This window comes from Pleurodeles waltl, chromosome 10 (assembly GCF_031143425.1).
Source record: "Pleurodeles waltl isolate 20211129_DDA chromosome 10, aPleWal1.hap1.20221129, whole genome shotgun sequence".
NCBI lineage: Eukaryota > Metazoa > Chordata > Amphibia > Caudata > Salamandridae > Pleurodeles > Pleurodeles waltl.
Window position 1 is genome coordinate 328,007,478 of NC_090449.1, and position 25,581 is coordinate 328,033,058.

The window sequence follows — 25,581 nt, forward strand, 5'->3', positions numbered from 1 at the left end:
ATTTCAAGTCACAAGGAGGGACCATTGCCATTCTGCTCCGCCCACCTAACCAGGAAACCCAGGTTGAGCTTGTCTGCCTGTTGTTGTTGCAGGGGCAGTGCCTTCTCTGCCCAAAAGTGGCAGGAGAGCCTCACTTCAAACGATGGAATCAACTGCTTAAGTAGAAACCAGCATGGTAGTTACAGTGATAAGGTGCAGCTCTAACAGAAGGCGTGACTGAGATGCCCCTTCCAGAAATACATGGAATGCTGATTGAGGGCCCAGCCGGAGGGTTGGTGGATTTCTTTTCATATGCTACAGCAGCTTGCAAAGATAGTGTTGTGGGGAGCTGGCTGTGCAAGCAGAGGAAGATTTAAGGGCAGAAAATAGACCTATCAGAAGTGCGATATGAACCCACAACTACATGAGCAAACCAGGATGCTTAGCTTAACTGAAGATCAAGCTCTCTTGAGGCTGCCGCCTTAGACCACTCGGCCATCCTGACAGCTGAGTCTGTGTTTAGGTCTGACTCCTCAGTCTGCACTTGTCGATGCTGCCGCTTGCAATGTTCCTATCAAGGTGACAGGTTTAAAGGCCCCACAATATAACATGGCCAAGAAAAAAAAAAGTAAAAAACAGAATAAGAAACCAGGCACATGCACGACTACGCAAAGATGCAGATAACTTTTTACCGGCCTGCAATAGTAATACAAGTTTTACACAGGTCACAAGTTTTTAAAGGCCATCCCTGAGTGAGACTAAGCTTTTAGGGAGCAAACACAAAAGCAGACACTGCCCATTGTTTCTGCCCGGTCTCGAACCGGGGACCTTTCGCGTGTTAGGCGAACGTGATAACCACTACACTACAGAAACAAGCATGAGGGCTTGACTGAAGGAGCAAAATTCCCCTCATATGTTTGCCCGATTGCCTCTATACTTGATCAGCAGTTGCTCGCAAAGCGAGGAGTAAGTGTGAAAATTGCAGCGTTGTCAGCCAGCAAGCGTACACTCAGATGTACTGAAAAGTCACAGCTGCGGGTAGAGACAAATATCTGATGCCTAAATGCCTGAAACCAGAGCCTGTGAAAGCATCACACAGAGCACACTGAAAGCAAGCAGGAAGGAAGCCAAGGCATGGTGATCCTTTTTTTCTCCTGAGGCTAAAAATATTTTGCACAACAATGCTTTGAGTGGAATGAGGAATCTTCAAGCTTTGTGTATTTTGAGTAAAATTTGTGTGTTTTCTGCTAAAAAGGGTGTGTTGGGGATTTGGACCCGGACACCAACGAGCGAGGGCACAGAAGCACCACTGCTCAGACCCTGCTCCTAGGGTTGAGGGCAGAGAGTGGGCGAATACATCGCAAGGCAAGAAAATGCACATGGTTCTCTCTTCTGCAATATGACTAGAGTCATTTCCATGGTCGTCATCGAACATGACATAAAACGCCTCTATCCTTTAGACCTTTTGGCCCATAATTACAAGAGGATGACTGAGTGAGACGCTCTGCCAAATTTGGCAGCCTCGCACTCAGTCATTTTCAAAATGCAGGGAAGCGCCGTATTTAGTAGAATACAGCGCACCCCTGTGCTTCCCTCTGCGCCAGCTCTAAATTAGCTGCCGAGCACCAACGCAGCCATCCTTGCGCCATGGTACAAGGATGGCTGCGTGGAGGGGGAAATTGTTTTTGTTCAGGAAGGCACACCTTCCTGCACAACAGAAATCTTCAGTGGCGATATGTTCGTGCAGCACACATAGAAAGAGCAAAAATGAGGAGAAATGAAAACATTTCTGCTCGTTTCTCCACTATAACGACACCCATTGTATGGCGCTTGGTTTTTGGCGCTGCCACAGATTTACAAAAACTCGTAAAACTGGAGCAGCATCAAAATGCTATGGTGTTGCAGTGGCCCACCCAGAGCAACGCCCATTGCACGCCCCTTCCAGGGAAAGGGCTGCGTGTGAAGGGGCCGTATTTACAAGGTGGTGTTAAGCCACAAAACGTGGTTGAACGGCGTCTTGTAAATACGGCACAGTACATAGTGCCACCGGGGCGTCACTAAAGATGATGTGCCGGTGGCGATAGGGCCTTGTAAGTCTGGCCCTTTCTTTGCTCAAGGTGTATGTTCTTGGTGAAGGTAGGAAAGCCATTTTCGCTCTCATACCTTCCTTCCTTGGCTGGCTTGACCACAGTAGGCCCAGGCTTCAATGGAAAGGTCAAAAAGGGAGCAACTGACTGCCGTAAGGTGTATCGTCTTCTCTTGGTGAGTTGAGACCGATGCCCTTGGAGCGTAGTACCTCACGATGGTGAGGGATAGACACAGCCTCTTTAATTTCAATTTACCTGTCAGGTGAGGTGGTAAATGCAAATAATGTGATAAAGCACAGCAACTTGCTGTTTCTGCCTGGCCTCGAACCAGGGACCTTTCGCGTGTAAGGCGAACGTGATAACCACTACACTACAGAAACAGACATGCCTGCTTATTTGCTTCATGTGGCTATGCATTGGACTGGAACCACTGCACTGGAAACAGACACACCTGCTTTCTTTATGTGGCTATGCTTTGGACTGGAATGCAAGGACTAAGGGACAATATTCATGACGCTCAAAGCTGAGCCTTTCTGACAGGATCTCTTCCTTTGGAAGAAAGGAACTGGGATCACTTTCATTCCAAGAGGTGATTTCAAAACCAGCCCTGCAATTACTTTGGAGAAGCACTGTGCATTTCATGTTCCAACGAGAAGTGCTGCTCCAACACAAAAAAGCAGTTAGAAAGAAATCCCGCACTCCTTCATCATGCCGAACTGCCTCGACACCAGTAGAAAGCATGCAATGCATTCCACCATGGCATCTTACAAGAGTGGAAAGCAGAAATACTCCTGTTTAAAAACAGATCGAACCTATGAAGGCACGGGCTCGTCCGGGATTTGAACCCGGGACCTCTCACACCCAAAGCGAGAATCATACCCCTAGACCAACGAGCCTGCTGCTGCAAAAGCCTTTCAAACATCTTCTGAAGTGTCTTTGTGAAAAAGCAGGGCCACTTGGAGACTCTCCTTCTAAGCGTGCCATAGCAATTGATGTTTTGTGCCAAGGGTTTTTTTTTTGCCTCTAGCAAGGCAAGAGGTAGTCAAGAAGCCCTATGCTAGCAAGCTGAACTATGGCGCTGATGAGAAAAGCAGACCCTTTCTGGTAGTTGTACGCCTCCGCAGGACCTGGGCCCTTGCACCGTAGACTTCCAGACCAGAAGCACTGAAGGGCCTGCCATCTCTTGCGCCTGAGCCAGAGGAGCATGCCTCTTGTATTCAAGCACAATTGCTCGCTCAGTGCTCGATCAGGCGAGATTTATATGAGTGCCTCACAGGCCTGAAACACTCACCTGGGAGACGCGGGGTGGCTGAATTCCCAGAATGGCCTTCGATAGGAAAATCACCTCCTTTCCTCCCGACTCATTTCAGAATTGGGTGAAAATCGCAAGACAGTGTTCAGGGGTGCATGGGTACTGCCTACTCCCAGCTGCCTCTCTGTCTTCTTCATGTTAATTTCAAGTCACAAGGAGGGACCATTGCCATTCTGCTCCGCCCACCTAACCAGGAAACCCAGGTTGAGCTTGTCTGCCTGTTGTTGTTGCAGGGGCAGTGCCTTCTCTGCCCAAAAGTGGCAGGAGAGCCTCACTTCAAACGATGGAATCAACTGCTTAAGTAGAAACCAGCATGGTAGTTACAGTGATAAGGTGCAGCTCTAACAGAAGGCGTGACTGAGATGCCCCTTCCAGAAATACATGGAATGCTGATTGAGGGCCCAGCCGGAGGGTTGGTGGATTTCTTTTCATATGCTACAGCAGCTTGCAAAGATAGTGTTGTGGGGAGCTGGCTGTGCAAGCAGAGGAAGATTTAAGGGCAGAAAATAGACCTATCAGAAGTGCGATATGAACCCACAACTACATGAGCAAACCAGGATGCTTAGCTTAACTGAAGATCAAGCTCTCTTGAGGCTGCCGCCTTAGACCACTCGGCCATCCTGACAGCTGAGTCTGTGTTTAGGTCTGACTCCTCAGTCTGCACTTGTCGATGCTGCCGCTTGCAATGTTCCTATCAAGGTGACAGGTTTAAAGGCCCCACAATATAACAACGCCAAGAAAAAAAAAAGTAAAAAACAGAATAAGAAACCAGGCACATGCACGACTACGCAAAGATGCAGATAACTTTTTACCGGCCTGCAATAGTAATACAAGTTTTACACAGGTCACAAGTTTTTAAAGGCCATCCCTGAGTGAGACTAAGCTTTTAGGGAGCAAACACAAAAGCAGACACTGCCCATTGTTTCTGCCCGGTCTCGAACCGGGGACCTTTCGCGTGTTAGGCGAACGTGATAACCACTACACTACAGAAACAAGCATGAGGGCTTGACTGAAGGAGCAAAATTCCCCTCATATGATTGCACGATTGCCTCTATACTTGATCAGCAGTTGCTCGCAAAGCGAGGAGTAAGTGTGAAAATTGCAGCGTTGTCAGCCAGCAAGCGTACACTCAGATGTACTGAAAAGTCACAGCTGCGGGTAGAGACAAATATCTGATGCCTAAATGCCTGAAACCAGAGCCTGTGAAAGCATCACACAAAGCACACTGAAAGCAAGCAGGAAGGAAGCCAAGGCATGGTGATCCTTTTTTTCTCCTGAGGCTAAAAATATTTTGCACAACAATGCTTTGAGTGGAATGAGGAATCTTCAAGCTTTGTGTATTTTGAGTAAAATTTGTGTGTTTTCTGCTAAAAAGGGTGTGTTGGGGATTTGGACCCGGACACCAACGAGCGAGGGCACAGAAGCACCACTGCTCAGACCCTGCTCCTAGGGTTGAGGGCAGAGAGTGGGCGAATACATCGCAAGGCAAGAAAATGCACATGGTTCTCTCTTCTACAATATGACTAGAGTCATTTCCATGGTCGTCATCGAACATGAAATAAAACGCCTCTATCCTTTAGACCTTTTGGCCCATAATTACAAGAGGATGACTGAGTGAGACGCTCTGCCAAATTTGGCAGCCTCGCACTCAGTCATTTTCAAAATGCAGGGAAGCGCCGTATTTAGTAGAATACAGCGCACCCCTGTGCTTCCCTCTGCGCCAGCTCTAAATTAGCTGCCGAGCACCAACGCAGCCATCCTTGCGCCATGGTACAAGGATGGCTGCGTGGAGGGGGAAATTGTTTTTGTTCAGGAAGGCACACCTTCCTGCACAACAGAAATCTTCAGTGGCGATATGTTCGTGCAGCACACATAGAAAGAGCAAAAATGAGGAGAAATGAAAACATTTCTGCTCGTTTCTCCACTATAACGACACCCATTGTATGGCGCTTGGATTTTGGCGCTGCCACAGATTTACAAAAACTCGTAAAACTGGAGCAGCATCAAAATGCTATGGTGTTGCAGTGGCCCACCCAGAGCAACGCCCATTGCACGCCCCTTCCAGGGAAAGGGCTGCATGTGAAGGGGCCGTATTTACAAGGTGGTGTTAAGCCACAAAACGTGGTTGAACGGCGTCTTGTAAATACGGCACAGTACATAGTGCCACCGGGGCGTCACTAAAGATGATGTGCCGGTGGCGATAGGGCCTTGTAAGTCTGGCCCTTTCTTTGCTCAAGGTGTATGTTCTTGGTGAAGGTAGGAAAGCCATTTTCGCTCTCATACCTTCCTTCCTTGGCTGGCTTGACCACAGTAGGCCCAGGCTTCAATGGAAAGGTCAAAAAGGGAGCAACTGACTGCGGTAAGGTGTATCATCTTCTCTTGGTGAGTTGAGACCGATGCCCTTGGAGCGTAGTACCTCACGATGGTGAGGGATAGACACAGCCTCTTTAATTTCAATTTACCTGTCAGGTGAGGTGGTAAATGCAAATAATGTGATAAAGCACAGCAACTTGCTGTTTCTGCCTGGCCTCGAACCAGGGACCTTTCGCGTGTAAGGCGAACGTGATAACCACTACACTACAGAAACAGACATGCCTGCTTACTTGCTTCATGTGGCTATGCATTGGACTGGAACCACTGCACTGGAAACAGACACACCTGCTTTCTTTATGTGGCTATGCTTTGGACTGGAATGCAAGGACTAAGGGACAATATTCATGACGCTCAAAGCTGAGCCTTTCTGACAGGATCTCTTCCTTTGGAAGAAAGGAACTGGGATCACTTTCATTCCAAGAGGTGATTTCAAAACCAGCCCTGCAATTACTTTGGAGAAGCACTGTGCATTTCATGTTCCAACGAGAAGTGCTGCTCCAACACAAAAAAGCAGTTAGAAAGAAATCCCGCACTCCTTCATCATGCCGAACTGCCTCGACACCAGTAGAAAGCATGCAATGCATTCCACCATGGCATCTTACAAGAGTGGAAAGCAGAAATACTCCTGTTTAAAAACAGATCGAACCTATGAAGGCACGGGCTCGTCCGGGATTTGAACCCGGGACCTCTCACACCCAAAGCGAGAATCATACCCCTAGACCAACGAGCCTGCTGCTGCAAAAGCCTTTCAAACATCTTCTGAAGTGTCTTTGTGAAAAAGCAGGGCCACTTGGAGACTCTCCTTCTAAGCGTGCCATAGCAATTGATGTTTTGTGCCAAGGGTTTTTTTTTTGCCTCTAGCAAGGCAAGAGGTAGTCAAGAAGCCCTATGCTAGCAAGCTGAACTGTGGCGCTGGTGAGAAAAGCAGACCCTTTCTGGTAGTTGTACGCCTCCGCAGGACCTGGGCCCTTGCACCGTAGACTTCCAGACCAGAAGCACTGAAGGGCCTGCCATCTCTTGCGCCTGAGCCAGAGGAGCATGCCTCTTGTATTCAAGCACAATTGCTCGCTCAGTGCTCGATCAGGCGAGATTTATATGAGTGCCTCACAGGCCTGAAACACTCACCTGGGAGACGCGGGGTGGCTGAATTCCCAGAATGGCCTTCGATAGGAAAATCACCTCCTTTCCTCCCGACTCATTTCAGAATTGGGTGAAAATCGCAAGACAGTGTTCAGGGGTGCATGGGTACTGCCTACTCCCAGCTGCCTCTCTGTCTTCTTCATGTTAATTTCAAGTCACAAGGAGGGACCATTGCCATTCTGCTCCGCCCACCTAACCAGGAAACCCAGGTTGAGCTTGTCTGCCTGTTGTTGTTGCAGGGGCAGTGCCTTCTCTGCCCAAAAGTGGCAGGAGAGCCTCACTTCAAACGATGGAATCAACTGCTTAAGTAGAAACCAGCATGGTAGTTACAGTGATAAGGTGCAGCTCTAACAGAAGGCGTGACTGAGATGCCCCTTCCAGAAATACATGGAATGCTGATTGAGGGCCCAGCCGGAGGGTTGGTGGATTTCTTTTCATATGCTACAGCAGCTTGCAAAGATAGTGTTGTGGGGAGCTGGCTGTGCAAGCAGAGGAAGATTTAAGGGCAGAAAATAGACCTATCAGAAGTGCGATATGAACCCACAACTACATGAGCAAACCAGGATGCTTAGCTTAACTGAAGATCAAGCTCTCTTGAGGCTGCCGCCTTAGACCACTCGGCCATCCTGACAGCTGAGTCTGTGTTTAGGTCTGACTCCTCAGTCTGCACTTGTCGATGCTGCCGCTTGCAATGTTCCTATCAAGGTGACAGGTTTAAAGGCCCCACAATATAACATGGCCAAGAAAAAAAAAAGTAAAAAACAGAATAAGAAACCAGGCACATGCACGACTACGCAAAGATGCAGATAACTTTTTACCGGCCTGCAATAGTAATACAAGTTTTACACAGGTCACAAGTTTTTAAAGGCCATCCCTGAGTGAGACTAAGCTTTTAGGGAGCAAACACAAAAGCAGACACTGCCCATTGTTTCTGCCCGGTCTCGAACCGGGGACCTTTCGCGTGTTAGGCGAACGTGATAACCACTACACTACAGAAACAAGCATGAGGGCTTGACTGAAGGAGCAAAATTCCCCTCATATGTTTGCCCGATTGCCTCTATACTTGATCAGCAGTTGCTCGCAAAGCGAGGAGTAAGTGTGAAAATTGCAGCGTTGTCAGCCAGCAAGCGTACACTCAGATGTACTGAAAAGTCACAGCTGCGGGTAGAGACAAATATCTGATGCCTAAATGCCTGAAACCAGAGCCTGTGAAAGCATCACACAGAGCACACTGAAAGCAAGCAGGAAGGAAGCCAAGGCATGGTGATCCTTTTTTTCTCCTGAGGCTAAAAATATTTTGCACAACAATGCTTTGAGTGGAATGAGGAATCTTCAAGCTTTGTGTATTTTGAGTAAAATTTGTGTGTTTTCTGCTAAAAAGGGTGTGTTGGGGATTTGGACCCGGACACCAACGAGCGAGGGCACAGAAGCACCACTGCTCAGACCCTGCTCCTAGGGTTGAGGGCAGAGAGTGGGCGAATACATCGCAAGGCAAGAAAATGCACATGGTTCTCTCTTCTGCAATATGACTAGAGTCATTTCCATGGTCGTCATCGAACATGACATAAAACGCCTCTATCCTTTAGACCTTTTGGCCCATAATTACAAGAGGATGACTGAGTGAGACGCTCTGCCAAATTTGGCAGCCTCGCACTCAGTCATTTTCAAAATGCAGGGAAGCGCCGTATTTAGTAGAATACAGCGCACCCCTGTGCTTCCCTCTGCGCCAGCTCTAAATTAGCTGCCGAGCACCAACGCAGCCATCCTTGCGCCATGGTACAAGGATGGCTGCGTGGAGGGGGAAATTGTTTTTGTTCAGGAAGGCACACCTTCCTGCACAACAGAAATCTTCAGTGGCGATATGTTCGTGCAGCACACATAGAAAGAGCAAAAATGAGGAGAAATGAAAACATTTCTGCTCGTTTCTCCACTATAACGACACCCATTGTATGGCGCTTGGATTTTGGCGCTGCCACAGATTTACAAAAACTCGTAAAACTGGAGCAGCATCAAAATGCTATGGTGTTGCAGTGGCCCACCCAGAGCAACGCCCATTGCACGCCCCTTCCAGGGAAAGGGCTGCGTGTGAAGGGGCCGTATTTACAAGGTGGTGTTAAGCCACAAAACGTGGTTGAACGGCGTCTTGTAAATACGGCACAGTACATAGTGCCACCGGGGCGTCACTAAAGATGATGTGCCGGTGGCGATAGGGCCTTGTAAGTCTGGCCCTTTCTTTGCTCAAGGTGTATGTTCTTGGTGAAGGTAGGAAAGCCATTTTCGCTCTCATACCTTCCTTCCTTGGCTGGCTTGACCACAGTAGGCCCAGGCTTCAATGGAAAGGTCAAAAAGGGAGCAACTGACTGCCGTAAGGTGTATCGTCTTCTCTTGGTGAGTTGAGACCGATGCCCTTGGAGCGTAGTACCTCACGATGGTGAGGGATAGACACAGCCTCTTTAATTTCAATTTACCTGTCAGGTGAGGTGGTAAATGCAAATAATGTGATAAAGCACAGCAACTTGCTGTTTCTGCCTGGCCTCGAACCAGGGACCTTTCGCGTGTAAGGCGAACGTGATAACCACTACACTACAGAAACAGACATGCCTGCTTATTTGCTTCATGTGGCTATGCATTGGACTGGAACCACTGCACTGGAAACAGACACACCTGCTTTCTTTATGTGGCTATGCTTTGGACTGGAATGCAAGGACTAAGGGACAATATTCATGACGCTCAAAGCTGAGCCTTTCTGACAGGATCTCTTCCTTTGGAAGAAAGGAACTGGGATCACTTTCATTCCAAGAGGTGATTTCAAAACCAGCCCTGCAATTACTTTGGAGAAGCACTGTGCATTTCATGTTCCAACAAGAAGTGCTGCTCCAACACAAAAAAGCAGTTAGAAAGAAATCCCGCACTCCTTCATCATGCCGAACTGCCTCGACACCAGTAGAAAGCATGCAATGCATTCCACCATGGCATCTTACAAGAGTGGAAAGCAGAAATACTCCTGTTTAAAAACAGATCGAACCTATGAAGGCACGGGCTCGTCCGGGATTTGAACCCGGGACCTCTCACACCCAAAGCGAGAATCATACCCCTAGACCAACGAGCCTGCTGTTGCAAAAGCCTTTCAAACATCTTCTGAAGTGTCTTTGTGAAAAAGCAGGGCCACTTGGAGACTCTCCTTCTAAGCGTGCCATAGCAATTGATGTTTTGTGCCAAGGGTTTTTTTTTTGCCTCTAGCAAGGCAAGAGGTAGTCAAGAAGCCCTATGCTAGCAAGCTGAACTGTGGCGCTGATGAGAAAAGCAGACCCTTTCTGGTAGTTGTACGCCTCCGCAGGACCTGGGCCCTTGCACCGTAGACTTCCAGACCAGAAGCACTGAAGGGCCTGCCATCTCTTGCGCCTGAGCCAGAGGAGCATGCCTCTTGTATTCAAGCACAATTGCTCGCTCAGTGCTCGATCAGGCGAGATTTATATGAGTGCCTCACAGGCCTGAAACACTCACCTGGGAGACGCGGGGTGGCTGAATTCCCAGAATGGCCTTCGATAGGAAAATCACCTCCTTTCCTCCCGACTCATTTCAGAATTGGGTGAAAATCGCAAGACAGTGTTCAGGGGTGCATGGGTACTGCCTACTCCCAGCTGCCTCTCTGTCTTCTTCATGTTAATTTCAAGTCACAAGGAGGGACCATTGCCATTCTGCTCCGCCCACCTAACCAGGAAACCCAGGTTGAGCTTGTCTGCCTGTTGTTGTTGCAGGGGCAGTGCCTTCTCTGCCCAAAAGTGGCAGGAGAGCCTCACTTCAAACGATGGAATCAACTGCTTAAGTAGAAACCAGCATGGTAGTTACAGTGATAAGGAGCAGCTCTAACAGAAGGCGTGACTGAGATGCCCCTTCCAGAAATACATGGAATGCTGATTGAGGGCCCAGCCGGAGGGTTGGTGGATTTCTTTTCATATGCTACAGCAGCTTGCAAAGATAGTGTTGTGGGGAGCTGGCTGTGCAAGCAGAGGAAGATTTAAGGGCAGAAAATAGACCTATCAGAAGTGCGATATGAACCCACAACTACATGAGCAAACCAGGATGCTTAGCTTAACTGAAGATCAAGCTCTCTTGAGGCTGCCGCCTTAGACCACTCGGCCATCCTGACAGCTGAGTCTGTGTTTAGGTCTGACTCCTCAGTCTGCACTTGTCGATGCTGCCGCTTGCAATGTTCCTATCAAGGTGACAGGTTTAAAGGCCCCACAATATAACATGGCCAAGAAAAAAAAAAGTAAAAAACAGAATAAGAAACCAGGCACATGCACGACTACGCAAAGATGCAGATAACTTTTTACCGGCCTGCAATAGTAATACAAGTTTTACACAGGTCACAAGTTTTTAAAGGCCATCCCTGAGTGAGACTAAGCTTTTAGGGAGCAAACACAAAAGCAGACACTGCCCATTGTTTCTGCCCGGTCTCGAACCGGGGACCTTTCGCGTGTTAGGCGAACGTGATAACCACTACACTACAGAAACAAGCATGAGGGCTTGACTGAAGGAGCAAAATTCCCCTCATATGTTTGCCCGATTGCCTCTATACTTGATCAGCAGTTGCTCGCAAAGCGAGGAGTAAGTGTGAAAATTGCAGCGTTGTCAGCCAGCAAGCGTACACTCAGATGTACTGAAAAGTCACAGCTGCGGGTAGAGACAAATATCTGATGCCTAAATGCCTGAAACCAGAGCCTGTGAAAGCATCACACAGAGCACACTGAAAGCAAGCAGGAAGGAAGCCAAGGCATGGTGATCCTTTTTTTCTCCTGAGGCTAAAAATATTTTGCACAACAATGCTTTGAGTGGAATGAGGAATCTTCAAGCTTTGTGTATTTTGAGTAAAATTTGTGTGTTTTCTGCTAAAAAGGGTGTGTTGGGGATTTGGACCCGGACACCAACGAGCGAGGGCACAGAAGCACCACTGCTCAGACCCTGCTCCTAGGGTTGAGGGCAGAGAGTGGGCGAATACATCGCAAGGCAAGAAAATGCACATGGTTCTCTCTTCTGCAATATGACTAGAGTCATTTCCATGGTCGTCATCGAACATGACATAAAACGCCTCTATCCTTTAGACCTTTTGGCCCATAATTACAAGAGGATGACTGAGTGAGACGCTCTGCCAAATTTGGCAGCCTCGCACTCAGTCATTTTCAAAATGCAGGGAAGCGCCGTATTTAGTAGAATACAGCGCACCCCTGTGCTTCCCTCTGCGCCAGCTCTAAATTAGCTGCCGAGCACCAACGCAGCCATCCTTGCGCCATGGTACAAGGATGGCTGCGTGGAGGGGGAAATTGTTTTTGTTCAGGAAGGCACACCTTCCTGCACAACAGAAATCTTCAGTGGCGATATGTTCGTGCAGCACACATAGAAAGAGCAAAAATGAGGAGAAATGAAAACATTTCTGCTCGTTTCTCCACTATAACGACACCCATTGTATGGCGCTTGGATTTTGGCGCTGCCACAGATTTACAAAAACTCGTAAAACTGGAGCAGCATCAAAATGCTATGGTGTTGCAGTGGCCCACCCAGAGCAACGCCCATTGCACGCCCCTTCCAGGGAAAGGGCTGCGTGTGAAGGGGCCGTATTTACAAGGTGGTGTTAAGCCACAAAACGTGGTTGAACGGCGTCTTGTAAATACGGCACAGTACATAGTGCCACCGGGGCGTCACTAAAGATGATGTGCCGGTGGCGATAGGGCCTTGTAAGTCTGGCCCTTTCTTTGCTCAAGGTGTATGTTCTTGGTGAAGGTAGGAAAGCCATTTTCGCTCTCATACCTTCCTTCCTTGGCTGGCTTGACCACAGTAGGCCCAGGCTTCAATGGAAAGGTCAAAAAGGGAGCAACTGACTGCCGTAAGGTGTATCGTCTTCTCTTGGTGAGTTGAGACCGATGCCCTTGGAGCGTAGTACCTCACGATGGTGAGGGATAGACACAGCCTCTTTAATTTCAATTTACCTGTCAGGTGAGGTGGTAAATGCAAATAATGTGATAAAGCACAGCAACTTGCTGTTTCTGCCTGGCCTCGAACCAGGGACCTTTCGCGTGTAAGGCGAACGTGATAACCACTACACTACAGAAACAGACATGCCTGCTTATTTGCTTCATGTGGCTATGCATTGGACTGGAACCACTGCACTGGAAACAGACACACCTGCTTTCTTTATGTGGCTATGCTTTGGACTGGAATGCAAGGACTAAGGGACAATATTCATGACGCTCAAAGCTGAGCCTTTCTGACAGGATCTCTTCCTTTGGAAGAAAGGAACTGGGATCACTTTCATTCCAAGAGGTGATTTCAAAACCAGCCCTGCAATTACTTTGGAGAAGCACTGTGCATTTCATGTTCCAACGAGAAGTGCTGCTCCAACACAAAAAAGCAGTTAGAAAGAAATCCCGCACTCCTTCATCATGCCGAACTGCCTCGACACCAGTAGAAAGCATGCAATGCATTCCACCATGGCATCTTACAAGAGTGGAAAGCAGAAATACTCCTGTTTAAAAACAGATCGAACCTATGAAGGCACGGGCTCGTCCGGGATTTGAACCCGGGACCTCTCACACCCAAAGCGAGAATCATACCCCTAGACCAACGAGCCTGCTGCTGCAAAAGCCTTTCAAACATCTTCTGAAGTGTCTTTGTGAAAAAGCAGGGCCACTTGGAGACTCTCCTTCTAAGCGTGCCATAGCAATTGATGTTTTGTGCCAAGGGGTTTTTTTTTGCCTCTAGCAAGGCAAGAGGTAGTCAAGAAGCCCTATGCTAGCAAGCTGAACTGTGGCGCTGATGAGAAAAGCAGACCCTTTCTGGTAGTTGTACGCCTCCGCAGGACCTGGGCCCTTGCACCGTAGACTTCCAGACCAGAAGCACTGAAGGGCCTGCCATCTCTTGCGCCTGAGCCAGAGGAGCATGCCTCTTGTATTCAAGCACAATTGCTCGCTCAGTGCTCGATCAGGCGAGATTTATATGAGTGCCTCACAGGCCTGAAACACTCACCTGGGAGACGCGGGGTGGCTGAATTCCCAGAATGGCCTTCGATAGGAAAATCACCTCCTTTCCTCCCGACTCATTTCAGAATTGGGTGAAAATCGCAAGACAGTGTTCAGGGGTGCATGGGTACTGCCTACTCCCAGCTGCCTCTCTGTCTTCTTCATGTTAATTTCAAGTCACAAGGAGGGACCATTGCCATTCTGCTCCGCCCACCTAACCAGGAAACCCAGGTTGAGCTTGTCTGCCTGTTGTTGTTGCAGGGGCAGTGCCTTCTCTGCCCAAAAGTGGCAGGAGAGCCTCACTTCAAACGATGGAATCAACTGCTTAAGTAGAAACCAGCATGGTAGTTACAGTGATAAGGAGCAGCTCTAACAGAAGGCGTGACTGAGATGCCCCTTCCAGAAATACATGGAATGCTGATTGAGGGCCCAGCCGGAGGGTTGGTGGATTTCTTTTCATATGCTACAGCAGCTTGCAAAGATAGTGTTGTGGGGAGCTGGCTGTGCAAGCAGAGGAAGATTTAAGGGCAGAAAATAGACCTATCAGAAGTGCGATATGAACCCACAACTACATGAGCAAACCAGGATGCTTAGCTTAACTGAAGATCAAGCTCTCTTGAGGCTGCCGCCTTAGACCACTCGGCCATCCTGACAGCTGAGTCTGTGTTTAGGTCTGACTCCTCAGTCTGCACTTGTCGATGCTGCCGCTTGCAATGTTCCTATCAAGGTGACAGGTTTAAAGGCCCCACAATATAACATGGCCAAGAAAAAAAAAAGTAAAAAACAGAATAAGAAACCAGGCACATGCACGACTACGCAAAGATGCAGATAACTTTTTACCGGCCTGCAATAGTAATACAAGTTTTACACAGGTCACAAGTTTTTAAAGGCCATCCCTGAGTGAGACTAAGCTTTTAGGGAGCAAACACAAAAGCAGACACTGCCCATTGTTTCTGCCCGGTCTCGAACCGGGGACCTTTCGCGTGTTAGGCGAACGTGATAACCACTACACTACAGAAACAAGCATGAGGGCTTGACTGAAGGAGCAAAATTCCCCTCATATGTTTGCCCGATTGCCTCTATACTTGATCAGCAGTTGCTCGCAAAGCGAGGAGTAAGTGTGAAAATTGCAGCGTTGTCAGCCAGCAAGCGTACACTCAGATGTACTGAAAAGTCACAGCTGCGGGTAGAGACAAATATCTGATGCCTAAATGCCTGAAACCAGAGCCTGTGAAAGCATCACACAGAGCACACTGAAAGCAAGCAGGAAGGAAGCCAAGGCATGGTGATCCTTTTTTTCTCCTGAGGCTAAAAATATTTTGCACAACAATGCTTTGAGTGGAATGAGGAATCTTCAAGCTTTGTGTATTTTGAGTAAAATTTGTGTGTTTTCTGCTAAAAAGGGTGTGTTGGGGATTTGGACCCGGACACCAACGAGCGAGGGCACAGAAGCACCACTGCTCAGACCCTGCTCCTAGGGTTGAGGGCAGAGAGTGGGCGAATACATCGCAAGGCAAGAAAATGCACATGGTTCTCTCTTCTGCAATATGACTAGAGTCATTTCCATGGTCGTCATCGAACATGACATAAAACGCCTCTATCCTTTAGACCTTTTGGCCCATAATTACAAGAGGATGACTGAGTGAGACGCTCTGCCAAATTTGGCAGCCTCGCACTCAGTCATTTTCAAAATGCAGGGAAGCGCCGTATTTAGTAGAATACAGCGCACCCCTGTGCTTCCCTCTGCGCCAGCTCTAAATTAGCTGCCGAGCACCAACGCAGCCATCCTTGCGCCATGGTACAAGGATGGCTGCGTGGAGGGGGAAATTGTTTTTGTTCAGGAAGGCACACCTTCCTGCACAACAGAAATCTTCAGTGGCGATATGTTCGTGCAGCACACATAGAAAGAGCAAAAATGAGGAGAAATGAAAACATTTCTGCTCGTTTCTCCACTATAACGACACCCATTGTATGGCACTTGGATTTTGGCGCTGCCACAGATTTACAAAAACTCGTAAAACTGGAGCAGCATCAAAATGCTATGGTGTTGCAGTGGCCCACCCAGAGCAACGCCCATTGCACGCCCCTTCCAGGGAAAGGGCTGCGTGTGAAGGGGCCGTATTTACAAGGTGGTGTTAAGCCACAAAACGTGGTTGAACGGCGTCTTGTAAATACGGCACAGTACATAGTGCCACCGGGGCGTCACTAAAGATGATGTGCCGGTGGCGATAGGGCCTTGTAAGTCTGGCCCTTTCTTTGCTCAAGGTGTATGTTCTTGGTGAAGGTAGGAAAGCCATTTTCGCTCTCATACCTTCCTTCCTTGGCTGGCTTGACCACAGTAGGCCCAGGCTTCAATGGAAAGGTCAAAAAGGGAGCAACTGACTGCCGTAAGGTGTATCGTCTTCTCTTGGTGAGTTGAGACCGATGCCCTTGGAGCGTAGTACCTCACGATGGTGAGGGATAGACACAACCTCTTTAATTTCAATTTACCTGTCAGGTGAGGTGGTAAATGCAAATAATGTGATAAAGCACAGCAACTTGCTGTTTCTGCCTGGCCTCGAACCAGGGACCTTTCGCGTGTAAGGCGAACGTGATAACCACTACACTACAGAAACAGACATGCCTGCTTATTTGCTTCATGTGGCTATGCATTGGACTGGAACCACTGCACTGGAAACAGACACACCTGCTTTCTTTATGTGGCTATGCTTTGGACTGGAATGCAAGGACTAAGGGACAATATTCATGACGCTCAAAGCTGAGCCTTTCTGACAGGATCTCTTCCTTTGGAAGAAAGGAACTGGGATCACTTTCATTCCAAGAGGTGATTTCAAAACCAGCCCTGCAATTACTTTGGAGAAGCACTGTGCATTTCATGTTCCAACGAGAAGTGCTGCTCCAACACAAAAAAGCAGTTAGAAAGAAATTCCGCACTCCTTCATCATGCCGAACTGCCTCGACACCAGTAGAAAGCATGCAATGCATTCCACCATGGCATCTTACAAGAGTGGAAAGCAGAAATACTCCTGTTTAAAAACAGATCGAACCTATGAAGGCACGGGCTCGTCCGGGATTTGAACCCGGGACCTCTCACACCCAAAGTGAGAATCATACCCCTAGACCAACGAGCCTGCTGCTGCAAAAGCCTTTCAAACATCTTCTGAAGTGTCTTTGTGAAAAAGCAGGGCCACTTGGAGACTCTCCTTCTAAGCGTGCCATAGCAATTGATGTTTTGTGCCAAGGGTTTTTTTTTTGCCTCTAGCAAGGCAAGAGGTAGTCAAGAAGCCCTATGCTAGCAAGCTGAACTGTGGCGCTGATGAGAAAAGCAGACCCTTTCTGGTAGTTGTACGCCTCCGCAGGACCTGGGCCCTTGCACCGTAGACTTCCAGACCAGAAGCACTGAAGGGCCTGCCATCTCTTGCGCCTGAGCCAGAGGAGCATGCCTCTTGTATTCAAGCACAATTGCTCGCTCAGTGCTCGATCAGGCGAGATTTATATGAGTGCCTCACAGGCCTGAAACACTTACCTGGGAGACGCGGGGTGGCTGAATTCCCAGAATGGCCTTCGATAGGAAAATCACCTCCTTTCCTCCCGACTCATTTCAGAATTGGGTGAAAATCGCAAGACAGTGTTCAGGGGTGCATGGGTACTGCCTACTCCCAGCTGCCTCTCTGTCTTCTTCATGTTAATTTCAAGTCACAAGGAGGGACCATTGCCATTCTGCTCCGCCCACCTAACCAGGAAACCCAGGTTGAGCTTGTCTGCCTGTTGTTGTTGCAGGGGCAGTGCCTTCTCTGCCCAAAAGTGGCAGGAGAGCCTCACTTCAAACGATGGAATCAACTGCTTAAGTAGAAACCAGCATGGTAGTTACAGTGATAAGGTGCAGCTCTAACAGAAGGCGTGACTGAGATGCCCCTTCCAGAAATACATGGAATGCTGATTGAGGGCCCAGCCGGAGGGTTGGTGGATTTCTTTTCATATGCTACAGCAGCTTGCAAAGATAGTGTTGTGGGGAGCTGGCTGTGCAAGCAGAGGAAGATTTAAGGGCAGAAAATAGACCTATCAGAAGTGCGATATGAACCCACAACTACATGAGCAAACCAGGATGCTTAGCTTAACTGAAGATCAAGCTCTCTTGAGGCTGCCGCCTTAGACCACTCGGCCATCCTGACAGCTGAGTCTGTGTTTAGGTCTGACTCCTCAGTCTGCACTTGTCGATGCTGCCGCTTGCAATGTTCCTATCAAGGTGACAGGTTTAAAGGCCCCACAATATAACATGGCCAAGAAAAAAAAAAGTAAAAAACAGAATAAGAAACCAGGCACATGCACGACTACGCAAAGATGCAGATAACTTTTTACCGGCCTGCAATAGTAATACAAGTTTTACACAGGTCACAAGTTTTTAAAGGCCATCCCTGAGTGAGACTAAGCTTTTAGGGAGCAAACACAAAAGCAGACACTGCCCATTGTTTCTGCCCGGTCTCGAACCAGGGACCTTTCGCGTGTTAGGCGAACGTGATAACCACTACACTACAGAAACAAGCATGAGGGCTTGACTGAAGGAGCAAAATTCCCCTCATATGTTTGCCCGATTGCCTCTATACTTGATCAGCAGTTGCTCGCAAAGCGAGGAGTAAGTGTGAAAATTGCAGCGTTGTCAGCCAGCAAGCGTACACTCAGATGTACTGAAAAGTCACAGCTGCGGGTAGAGACAAATATCTGATGCCTAAATGCCTGAAACCAGAGCCTGTGAAAGCATCACACAGAGCACACTGAAAGCAAGCAGGAAGGAAGCCAAGGCATGGTGATCCTTTTTTTCTCCTGAGGCTAAAAATATTTTGCACAACAATGCTTTGAGTGGAATGAGGAATCTTCAAGCTTTGTGTATTTTGAGTAAAATTTGTGTGTTTTCTGCTAAAAAGGGTGTGTTGGGGATTTGGACCCGGACACCAACGAGCGAGGGCACAGAAGCACCACTGCTCAGACCCTGCTCCTAGGGTTGAGGGCAGAGAGTGGGCGAATACATCGCAAGGCAAGAAAATGCACATGGTTCTCTCTTCTGCAATATGACTAGAGTCATTTCCATGGTCGTCATCGAACATGACATAAAACGCCTCTATCCTTTAGACCTTTTGGCCCATAATTACAAGAGGATGACTGAGTGAGACGCTCTGCCAAATTTGGCAGCCTCGCACTCAGTCATTTTCAAAATGCAGGGAAGCGCCGTATTTAGTAGAATACAGCGCACCCCTGTGCTTCCCTCTGCGCCAGCTCTAAATTAGCTGCCGAGCACCAACGCAGCCATCCTTGCGCCATGGTACAAGGATGGCTGCGTGGAGGGGGAAATTGTTTTTGTTCAGGAAGGCACACCTTCCTGCACAACAGAAATCTTCAGTGGCGATATGTTCGTGCAGCACACATAGAAAGAGCAAAAATGAGGAGAAATGAAAACATTTCTGCTCGTTTCTCCACTATAACGACACCCATTGTATGGCGCTTGGATTTTGGCGCTGCCACAGATTTACAAAAACTCGTAAAACTGGAGCAGCATCAAAATGCTATGGTGTTGCAGTGGCCCACCCAGAGCAACGCCCATTGCACGCCCCTTCCAGGGAAAGGGCTGCGTGTGAAGGGGCCGTATTTACAAGGTGGTGTTAAGCCACAAAACGTGGTTGAACGGCGTCTTGTAAATACGGCACAGTACATAGTGCCACCGGGGCGTCACTAAAGATGATGTGCCGGTGGCGATAGGGCCTTGTAAGTCTGGCCCTTTCTTTGCTCAAGGTGTATGTTCTTGGTGAAGGTAGGAAAGCCATTTTCGCTCTCATACCTTCCTTCCTTGGCTGGCTTGACCACAGTAGGCCCAGGCTTCAATGGAAAGGTCAAAAAGGGAGCAACTGACTGCCGTAAGGTGTATCGTCTTCTCTTGGTGAGTTGAGACCGATGCCCTTGGAGCGTAGTACCTCACGATGGTGAGGGATAGACACAGCCTCTTTAATTTCAATTTACCTGTCAGGTGAGGTGGTAAATGCAAATAATGTGATAAAGCACAGCAACTTGCTGTTTCTGCCTGGCCTCGAACCAGGGACCTTTCGCGTGTAAGGCGAACGTGATAACCACTACACTACAGAAACAGACATGCCTGCTTATTTGCTTCATGTGGCTATGCATTGGACTGGAACCACTGCACTGGAAACAGACACACCTGCTTTCTTTATGTGGCTATGCTTTGGACTGGAATGCAAGGACTAAGGGACAATATTCATGACGCTCAAAGCTGAGCCTTTCTGACAGGATCTCTTCCTTTGGAAGAAAGGAACTGGGATCACTTTCATTCCAAGAGGTGATTTCAAAACCAGCCCTGCAATTACTTTGGAGAAGCACTGTGCATTTCATGTTCCAACGAGAAGTGCTGCTCCAACACAAAAAAGCAGTTAGAAAGAAATCCCGCACTCCTTCATCATGCCGAACTGCCTCGACACCAGTAGAAAGCATGCAATGCATTCCACCATGGCATCTTACAAGAGTGGAAAGCAGAAATACTCCTGTTTAAAAACAGATCGAACCTATGAAGGCACGGGCTCGTCCGGGATTTGAACCCGGGACCTCTCACACCCAAAGCGAGAATCATACCCCTAGACCAACGAGCCTGCTGCTGCAAAAGCCTTTCAAACATCTTCTGAAGTGTCTTTGTGAAAAAGCAGGGCCACTTGGAGACTCTCCTTCTAAGCGTGCCATAGCAATTGATGTTTTGTGCCAAGGGTTTTTTTTTTGCCTCTAGCAAGGCAAGAGGTAGTCAAGAAGCCCTATGCTAGCAAGCTGAACTGTGGCGCTGATGAGAAAAGCAGACCCTTTCTGGTAGTTGTACGCCTCCGCAGGACCTGGGCCCTTGCACCGTAGACTTCCAGACCAGAAGCACTGAAGGGCCTGCCATCTCTTGCGCCTGAGCCAGAGGAGCATGCCTCTTGTATTCAAGCACAATTGCTCGCTCAGTGCTCGATCAGGCGAGATTTATATGAGTGCCTCACAGGCCTGAAACACTCACCTGGGAGACGCGGGGTGGCTGAATTCCCAGAATGGCCTTCGATAGGAAAATCACCTCCTTTCCTCCCGACTCATTTCAGAATTGGGTGAAAATCGCAAGACAGTGTTCAGGGGTGCATGGGTACTGCCTACTCCCAGCTGCCTCTCTGTCTTCTTCATGTTAATTTCAAGTCACAAGGAGGGACCATTGCCATTCTGCTCCGCCCACCTAACCAGGAAACCCAGGTTGAGCTTGTCTGCCTGTTGTTGTTGCAGGGGCAGTGCCTTCTCTGCCCAAAAGTGGCAGGAGAGCCTCACTTCAAACGATGGAATCAACTGCTTAAGTAGAAACCAGCATGGTAGTTACAGTGATAAGGTGCAGCTCTAACAGAAGGCGTGACTGAGATGCCCCTTCCAGAAATACATGGAATGCTGATTGAGGGCCCAGCCGGAGGGTTGGTGGATTTCTTTTCATATGCTACAGCAGCTTGCAAAGATAGTGTTGTGGGGAGCTGGCTGTGCAAGCAGAGGAAGATTTAAGGGCAGAAAATAGACCTATCAGAAGTGCGATATGAACCCACAACTACATGAGCAAACCAGGATGCTTAGCTTAACTGAAGATCAAGCTCTCTTGAGGCTGCCGCCTTAGACCACTCGGCCATCCTGACAGCTGAGTCTGTGTTTAGGTCTGACTCCTCAGTCTGCACTTGTCGATGCTGCCGCTTGCAATGTTCCTATCAAGGTGACAGGTTTAAAGGCCCCACAATATAACATGGCCAAGAAAAAAAAAAGTAAAAAACAGAATAAGAAACCAGGCACATGCACGACTACGCAAAGATGCAGATAACTTTTTACCGGCCTGCAATAGTAATACAAGTTTTACACAGGTCACAAGTTTTTAAAGGCCATCCCTGAGTGAGACTAAGCTTTCAGGGAGCAAACACAAAAGCAGACACTGCCCATTGTTTCTGCCCGGTCTCGAACCGGGGACCTTTCGCGTGTTAGGCGAACGTGATAACCACTACACTACAGAAACAAGCATGAGGGCTTGACTGAAGGAGCAAAATTCCCCTCATATGTTTGCCCGATTGCCTCTATACTTGATCAGCAGTTGCTCGCAAAGCGAGGAGTAAGTGTGAAAATTGCAGCGTTGTCAGCCAGCAAGCGTACACTCAGATGTACTGAAAAGTCACAGCTGCGGGTAGAGACAAATATCTGATGCCTAAATGCCTGAAACCAGAGCCTGTGAAAGCATCACACAGAGCACACTGAAAGCAAGCAGGAAGGAAGCCAAGGCATGGTGATCCTTTTTTTCTCCTGAGGCTAAAAATATTTTGCACAACAATGCTTTGAGTGGAATGAGGAATCTTCAAGCTTTGTGTATTTTGAGTAAAATTTGTGTGTTTTCTGCTAAAAAGGGTGTGTTGGGGATTTGGACCCGGACACCAACGAGCGAGGGCACAGAAGCACCACTGCTCAGACCCTGCTCCTAGGGTTGAGGGCAGAGAGTGGGCGAATACATCGCAAGGCAAGAAAATGCACATGGTTCTCTCTTCTGCAATATGACTAGAGTCATTTCCATGGTCGTCATCGAACATGACATAAAACGCCTCTATCCTTTAGACCTTTTGGCCCATAATTACAAGAGGATGACTGAGTGAGACGCTCTGCCAAATTTGGCAGCCTCGCACTCAGTCATTTTCAAAATGCAGGGAAGCGCCGTATTTAGTAGAATACAGCGCACCCCTGTGCTTCCCTCTGCGCCAGCTCTAAATTAGCTGCCGAGCACCAACGCAGCCATCCTTGCGCCATGGTACAAGGATGGCTGCGTGGAGGGGGAAATTGTTTTTGTTCAGGAAGGCACACCTTCCTGCACAACAGAAATCTTCAGTGGCGATATGTTCGTGCAGCACACATAGAAAGAGCAAAAATGAGGAGAAATGAAAACATTTCTGCTCGTTTCTCCACTATAACGACACCCATTGTATGGCGCTTGGATTTTGGCGCTGCCACAGATTTACAAAAACTCGTAAAACTGGAGCAGCATCAAAATGCTATGGTGTTGCAGTGGCCCACCCAGAGCAACGCCCATTGCACGCCCCTTCCAGGGAAAGGGCTGCGTGTGAAGGGGCCGTATTTACAAGGTGGTGTTAAGCCACAAAACGTGGTTGAACGGCGTCTTGTAAATACGGCACAGTACATAGTGCCACCGGGGCGTCACTAAAGATGATGTGCCGGTGGCGATAGGGCCTTGTAAGTCTGGCCCTTTCTTTGCTCAAGGTGTATGTTCTTGGTGAAGGTAGGAAAGCCATTTTCGCTCTCATACCTTCCTTCCTTGGCTGGCTTGACCACAGTAGGCCCAGGCTTCAATGGAAAGGTCAAAAAGGGAGCAACTGACTGCCGTAAGGTGTATCGTCTTCTCTTGGTGAGTTGAGACCGATGCCCTTGGAGCGTAGTACCTCACGATGGTGAGGGATAGACACAGCCTCTTTAATTTCAATTTACCTGTCAGGTGAGGTGGTAAATGCAAATAATGTGATAAAGCACAGCAACTTGCTGTTTCTGCCTGGCCTCGAACCAGGGACCTTTCGCGTGTAAGGCGAACGTGATAACCACTACACTACAGAAACAGACATGCCTGCTTATTTGCTTCATGTGGCTATGCATTGGACTGGAACCACTGCACTGGAAACAGACACACCTGCTTTCTTTATGTGGCTATGCTTTGGACTGGAATGCAAGGACTAAGGGACAATATTCATGACGCTCAAAGCTGAGCCTTTCTGACAGGATCTCTTCCTTTGGAAGAAAGGAACTGGGATCACTTTCATTCCAAGAGGTGATTTCAAAACCAGCCCTGCAATTACTTTGGAGAAGCACTGTGCATTTCATGTTCCAACGAGAAGTGCTGCTCCAACACAAAAAAGCAGTTAGAAAGAAATCCCGCACTCCTTCATCATGCCGAACTGCCTCGACACCAGTAGAAAGCATGCAATGCATTCCACCATGGCATCTTACAAGAGTGGAAAGCAGAAATACTCCTGTTTAAAAACAGATCGAACCTATGAAGGCACGGGCTCGTCCGGGATTTGAACCCGGGACCTCTCACACCCAAAGCGAGAATCATACCCCTAGACCAACGAGCCTGCTGCTGCAAAAGCCTTTCAAACATCTTCTGAAGTGTCTTTGTGAAAAAGCAGGGCCACTTGGAGACTCTCCTTCTAAGCGTGCCATAGCAATTGATGTTTTGTGCCAAGGGTTTTTTTTTTGCCTCTAGCAAGGCAAGAGGTAGTCAAGAAGCCCTATGCTAGCAAGCTGAACTGTGGCGCTGATGAGAAAAGCAGACCCTTTCTGGTAGTTGTACGCCTCCGCAGGACCTGGGCCCTTGCACCGTAGACTTCCAGACCAGAAGCACTGAAGGGCCTGCCATCTCTTGCGCCTGAGCCAGAGGAGCATGCCTCTTGTATTCAAGCACAATTGCTCGCTCAGTGCTCGATCAGGCGAGATTTATATGAGTGCCTCACAGGCCTGAAACACTCACCTGGGAGACGCGGGGTGGCTGAATTCCCAGAATGGCCTTCGATAGGAAAATCACCTCCTTTCCTCCCGACTCATTTCAGAATTGGGTGAAAATCGCAAGACAGTGTTCAGGGGTGCATGGGTACTGCCTACTCCCAGCTGCCTCTCTGTCTTCTTCATGTTAATTTCAAGTCACAAGGAGGGACCATTGCCATTCTGCTCCGCCCACCTAACCAGGAAACCCAGGTTGAGCTTGTCTGCCTGTTGTTGTTGCAGGGGCAGTGCCTTCTCTGCCCAAAAGTGGCAGGAGAGCCTCACTTCAAACGATGGAATCAACTGCTTAAGTAGAAACCAGCATGGTAGTTACAGTGATAAGGTGCAGCTCTAACAGAAGGCGTGACTGAGATGCCCCTTCCAGAAATACATGGAATGCTGATTGAGGGCCCAGCCGGAGGGTTGGTGGATTTCTTTTCATATGCTACAGCAGCTTGCAAAGATAGTGTTGTGGGGAGCTGGCTGTGCAAGCAGAGGAAGATTTAAGGGCAGAAAATAGACCTATCAGAAGTGCGATATGAACCCACAACTACATGAGCAAACCAGGATGCTTAGCTTAACTGAAGATCAAGCTCTCTTGAGGCTGCCGCCTTAGACCACTCGGCCATCCTGACAGCTGAGTCTGTGTTTAGGTCTGACTCCTCAGTCTGCACTTGTCGATGCTGCCGCTTGCAATGTTCCTATCAAGGTGACAGGTTTAAAGGCCCCACAATATAACATGGCCAAGAAAAAAAAAAGTAAAAAACAGAATAAGAAACCAGGCACATGCACGACTACGCAAAGATGCAGATAACTTTTTACCGGCCTGCAATAGTAATACAAGTTTTACACAGGTCACAAGTTTTTAAAGGCCATCCCTGAGTGAGACTAAGCTTTTAGGGAGCAAACACAAAAGCAGACACTGCCCATTGTTTCTGCCCGGTCTCAAACCGGGGACCTTTCGCGTGTTAGGCGAACGTGATAACCACTACACTACAGAAACAAGCATGAGGGCTTGACTGAAGGAGCAAAATTCCCCTCATATGTTTGCCCGATTGCCTCTATACTTGATCAGCAGTTGCTCGCAAAGCGAGGAGTA

General features: G+C 48.3%; 22 non-coding genes across 22 annotated transcripts; all 22 read right to left on the minus strand.

The window, feature by feature from the left end:
• Positions 1-779: 779 nt before the first annotated feature.
• TRNAV-AAC (transfer RNA valine (anticodon AAC)) lies at positions 780-852 on the minus strand. Its single transcript has one exon. It is a non-coding gene; the product is annotated as a tRNA-Val (tRNA).
• A 1,521-nt stretch (positions 853-2,373) lies between these two features.
• Positions 2,374-2,446, minus strand: TRNAV-UAC (transfer RNA valine (anticodon UAC)). Its single transcript has one exon. It is a non-coding gene; the product is annotated as a tRNA-Val (tRNA).
• A 444-nt stretch (positions 2,447-2,890) lies between these two features.
• TRNAP-UGG (transfer RNA proline (anticodon UGG)) lies at positions 2,891-2,962 on the minus strand. Its single transcript has one exon. It is a non-coding gene; the product is annotated as a tRNA-Pro (tRNA).
• A 1,336-nt stretch (positions 2,963-4,298) lies between these two features.
• On the minus strand, positions 4,299-4,371 carry TRNAV-AAC (transfer RNA valine (anticodon AAC)). The gene has a single exon. It is a non-coding gene; the product is annotated as a tRNA-Val (tRNA).
• Positions 4,372-5,892: 1,521 nt separating this feature from the next.
• Positions 5,893-5,965, minus strand: TRNAV-UAC (transfer RNA valine (anticodon UAC)). The gene has a single exon. It is a non-coding gene; the product is annotated as a tRNA-Val (tRNA).
• A 444-nt stretch (positions 5,966-6,409) lies between these two features.
• Positions 6,410-6,481, minus strand: TRNAP-UGG (transfer RNA proline (anticodon UGG)). Its single transcript has one exon. It is a non-coding gene; the product is annotated as a tRNA-Pro (tRNA).
• Positions 6,482-7,817: 1,336 nt separating this feature from the next.
• Positions 7,818-7,890, minus strand: TRNAV-AAC (transfer RNA valine (anticodon AAC)). Its single transcript has one exon. It is a non-coding gene; the product is annotated as a tRNA-Val (tRNA).
• Positions 7,891-9,411: 1,521 nt separating this feature from the next.
• On the minus strand, positions 9,412-9,484 carry TRNAV-UAC (transfer RNA valine (anticodon UAC)). Its single transcript has one exon. It is a non-coding gene; the product is annotated as a tRNA-Val (tRNA).
• A 444-nt stretch (positions 9,485-9,928) lies between these two features.
• TRNAP-UGG (transfer RNA proline (anticodon UGG)) lies at positions 9,929-10,000 on the minus strand. Its single transcript has one exon. It is a non-coding gene; the product is annotated as a tRNA-Pro (tRNA).
• A 1,336-nt stretch (positions 10,001-11,336) lies between these two features.
• On the minus strand, positions 11,337-11,409 carry TRNAV-AAC (transfer RNA valine (anticodon AAC)). The gene has a single exon. It is a non-coding gene; the product is annotated as a tRNA-Val (tRNA).
• Positions 11,410-12,930: 1,521 nt separating this feature from the next.
• TRNAV-UAC (transfer RNA valine (anticodon UAC)) lies at positions 12,931-13,003 on the minus strand. Its single transcript has one exon. It is a non-coding gene; the product is annotated as a tRNA-Val (tRNA).
• Positions 13,004-13,447: 444 nt separating this feature from the next.
• Positions 13,448-13,519, minus strand: TRNAP-UGG (transfer RNA proline (anticodon UGG)). The gene has a single exon. It is a non-coding gene; the product is annotated as a tRNA-Pro (tRNA).
• A 1,336-nt stretch (positions 13,520-14,855) lies between these two features.
• On the minus strand, positions 14,856-14,928 carry TRNAV-AAC (transfer RNA valine (anticodon AAC)). Its single transcript has one exon. It is a non-coding gene; the product is annotated as a tRNA-Val (tRNA).
• A 1,521-nt stretch (positions 14,929-16,449) lies between these two features.
• TRNAV-UAC (transfer RNA valine (anticodon UAC)) lies at positions 16,450-16,522 on the minus strand. The gene has a single exon. It is a non-coding gene; the product is annotated as a tRNA-Val (tRNA).
• A 444-nt stretch (positions 16,523-16,966) lies between these two features.
• On the minus strand, positions 16,967-17,038 carry TRNAP-UGG (transfer RNA proline (anticodon UGG)). Its single transcript has one exon. It is a non-coding gene; the product is annotated as a tRNA-Pro (tRNA).
• A 1,336-nt stretch (positions 17,039-18,374) lies between these two features.
• TRNAV-AAC (transfer RNA valine (anticodon AAC)) lies at positions 18,375-18,447 on the minus strand. Its single transcript has one exon. It is a non-coding gene; the product is annotated as a tRNA-Val (tRNA).
• A 1,521-nt stretch (positions 18,448-19,968) lies between these two features.
• Positions 19,969-20,041, minus strand: TRNAV-UAC (transfer RNA valine (anticodon UAC)). Its single transcript has one exon. It is a non-coding gene; the product is annotated as a tRNA-Val (tRNA).
• A 444-nt stretch (positions 20,042-20,485) lies between these two features.
• TRNAP-UGG (transfer RNA proline (anticodon UGG)) lies at positions 20,486-20,557 on the minus strand. The gene has a single exon. It is a non-coding gene; the product is annotated as a tRNA-Pro (tRNA).
• Positions 20,558-21,893: 1,336 nt separating this feature from the next.
• TRNAV-AAC (transfer RNA valine (anticodon AAC)) lies at positions 21,894-21,966 on the minus strand. The gene has a single exon. It is a non-coding gene; the product is annotated as a tRNA-Val (tRNA).
• Positions 21,967-23,487: 1,521 nt separating this feature from the next.
• On the minus strand, positions 23,488-23,560 carry TRNAV-UAC (transfer RNA valine (anticodon UAC)). The gene has a single exon. It is a non-coding gene; the product is annotated as a tRNA-Val (tRNA).
• Positions 23,561-24,004: 444 nt separating this feature from the next.
• On the minus strand, positions 24,005-24,076 carry TRNAP-UGG (transfer RNA proline (anticodon UGG)). The gene has a single exon. It is a non-coding gene; the product is annotated as a tRNA-Pro (tRNA).
• A 1,336-nt stretch (positions 24,077-25,412) lies between these two features.
• Positions 25,413-25,485, minus strand: TRNAV-AAC (transfer RNA valine (anticodon AAC)). Its single transcript has one exon. It is a non-coding gene; the product is annotated as a tRNA-Val (tRNA).
• Positions 25,486-25,581: the final 96 nt, after the last annotated feature.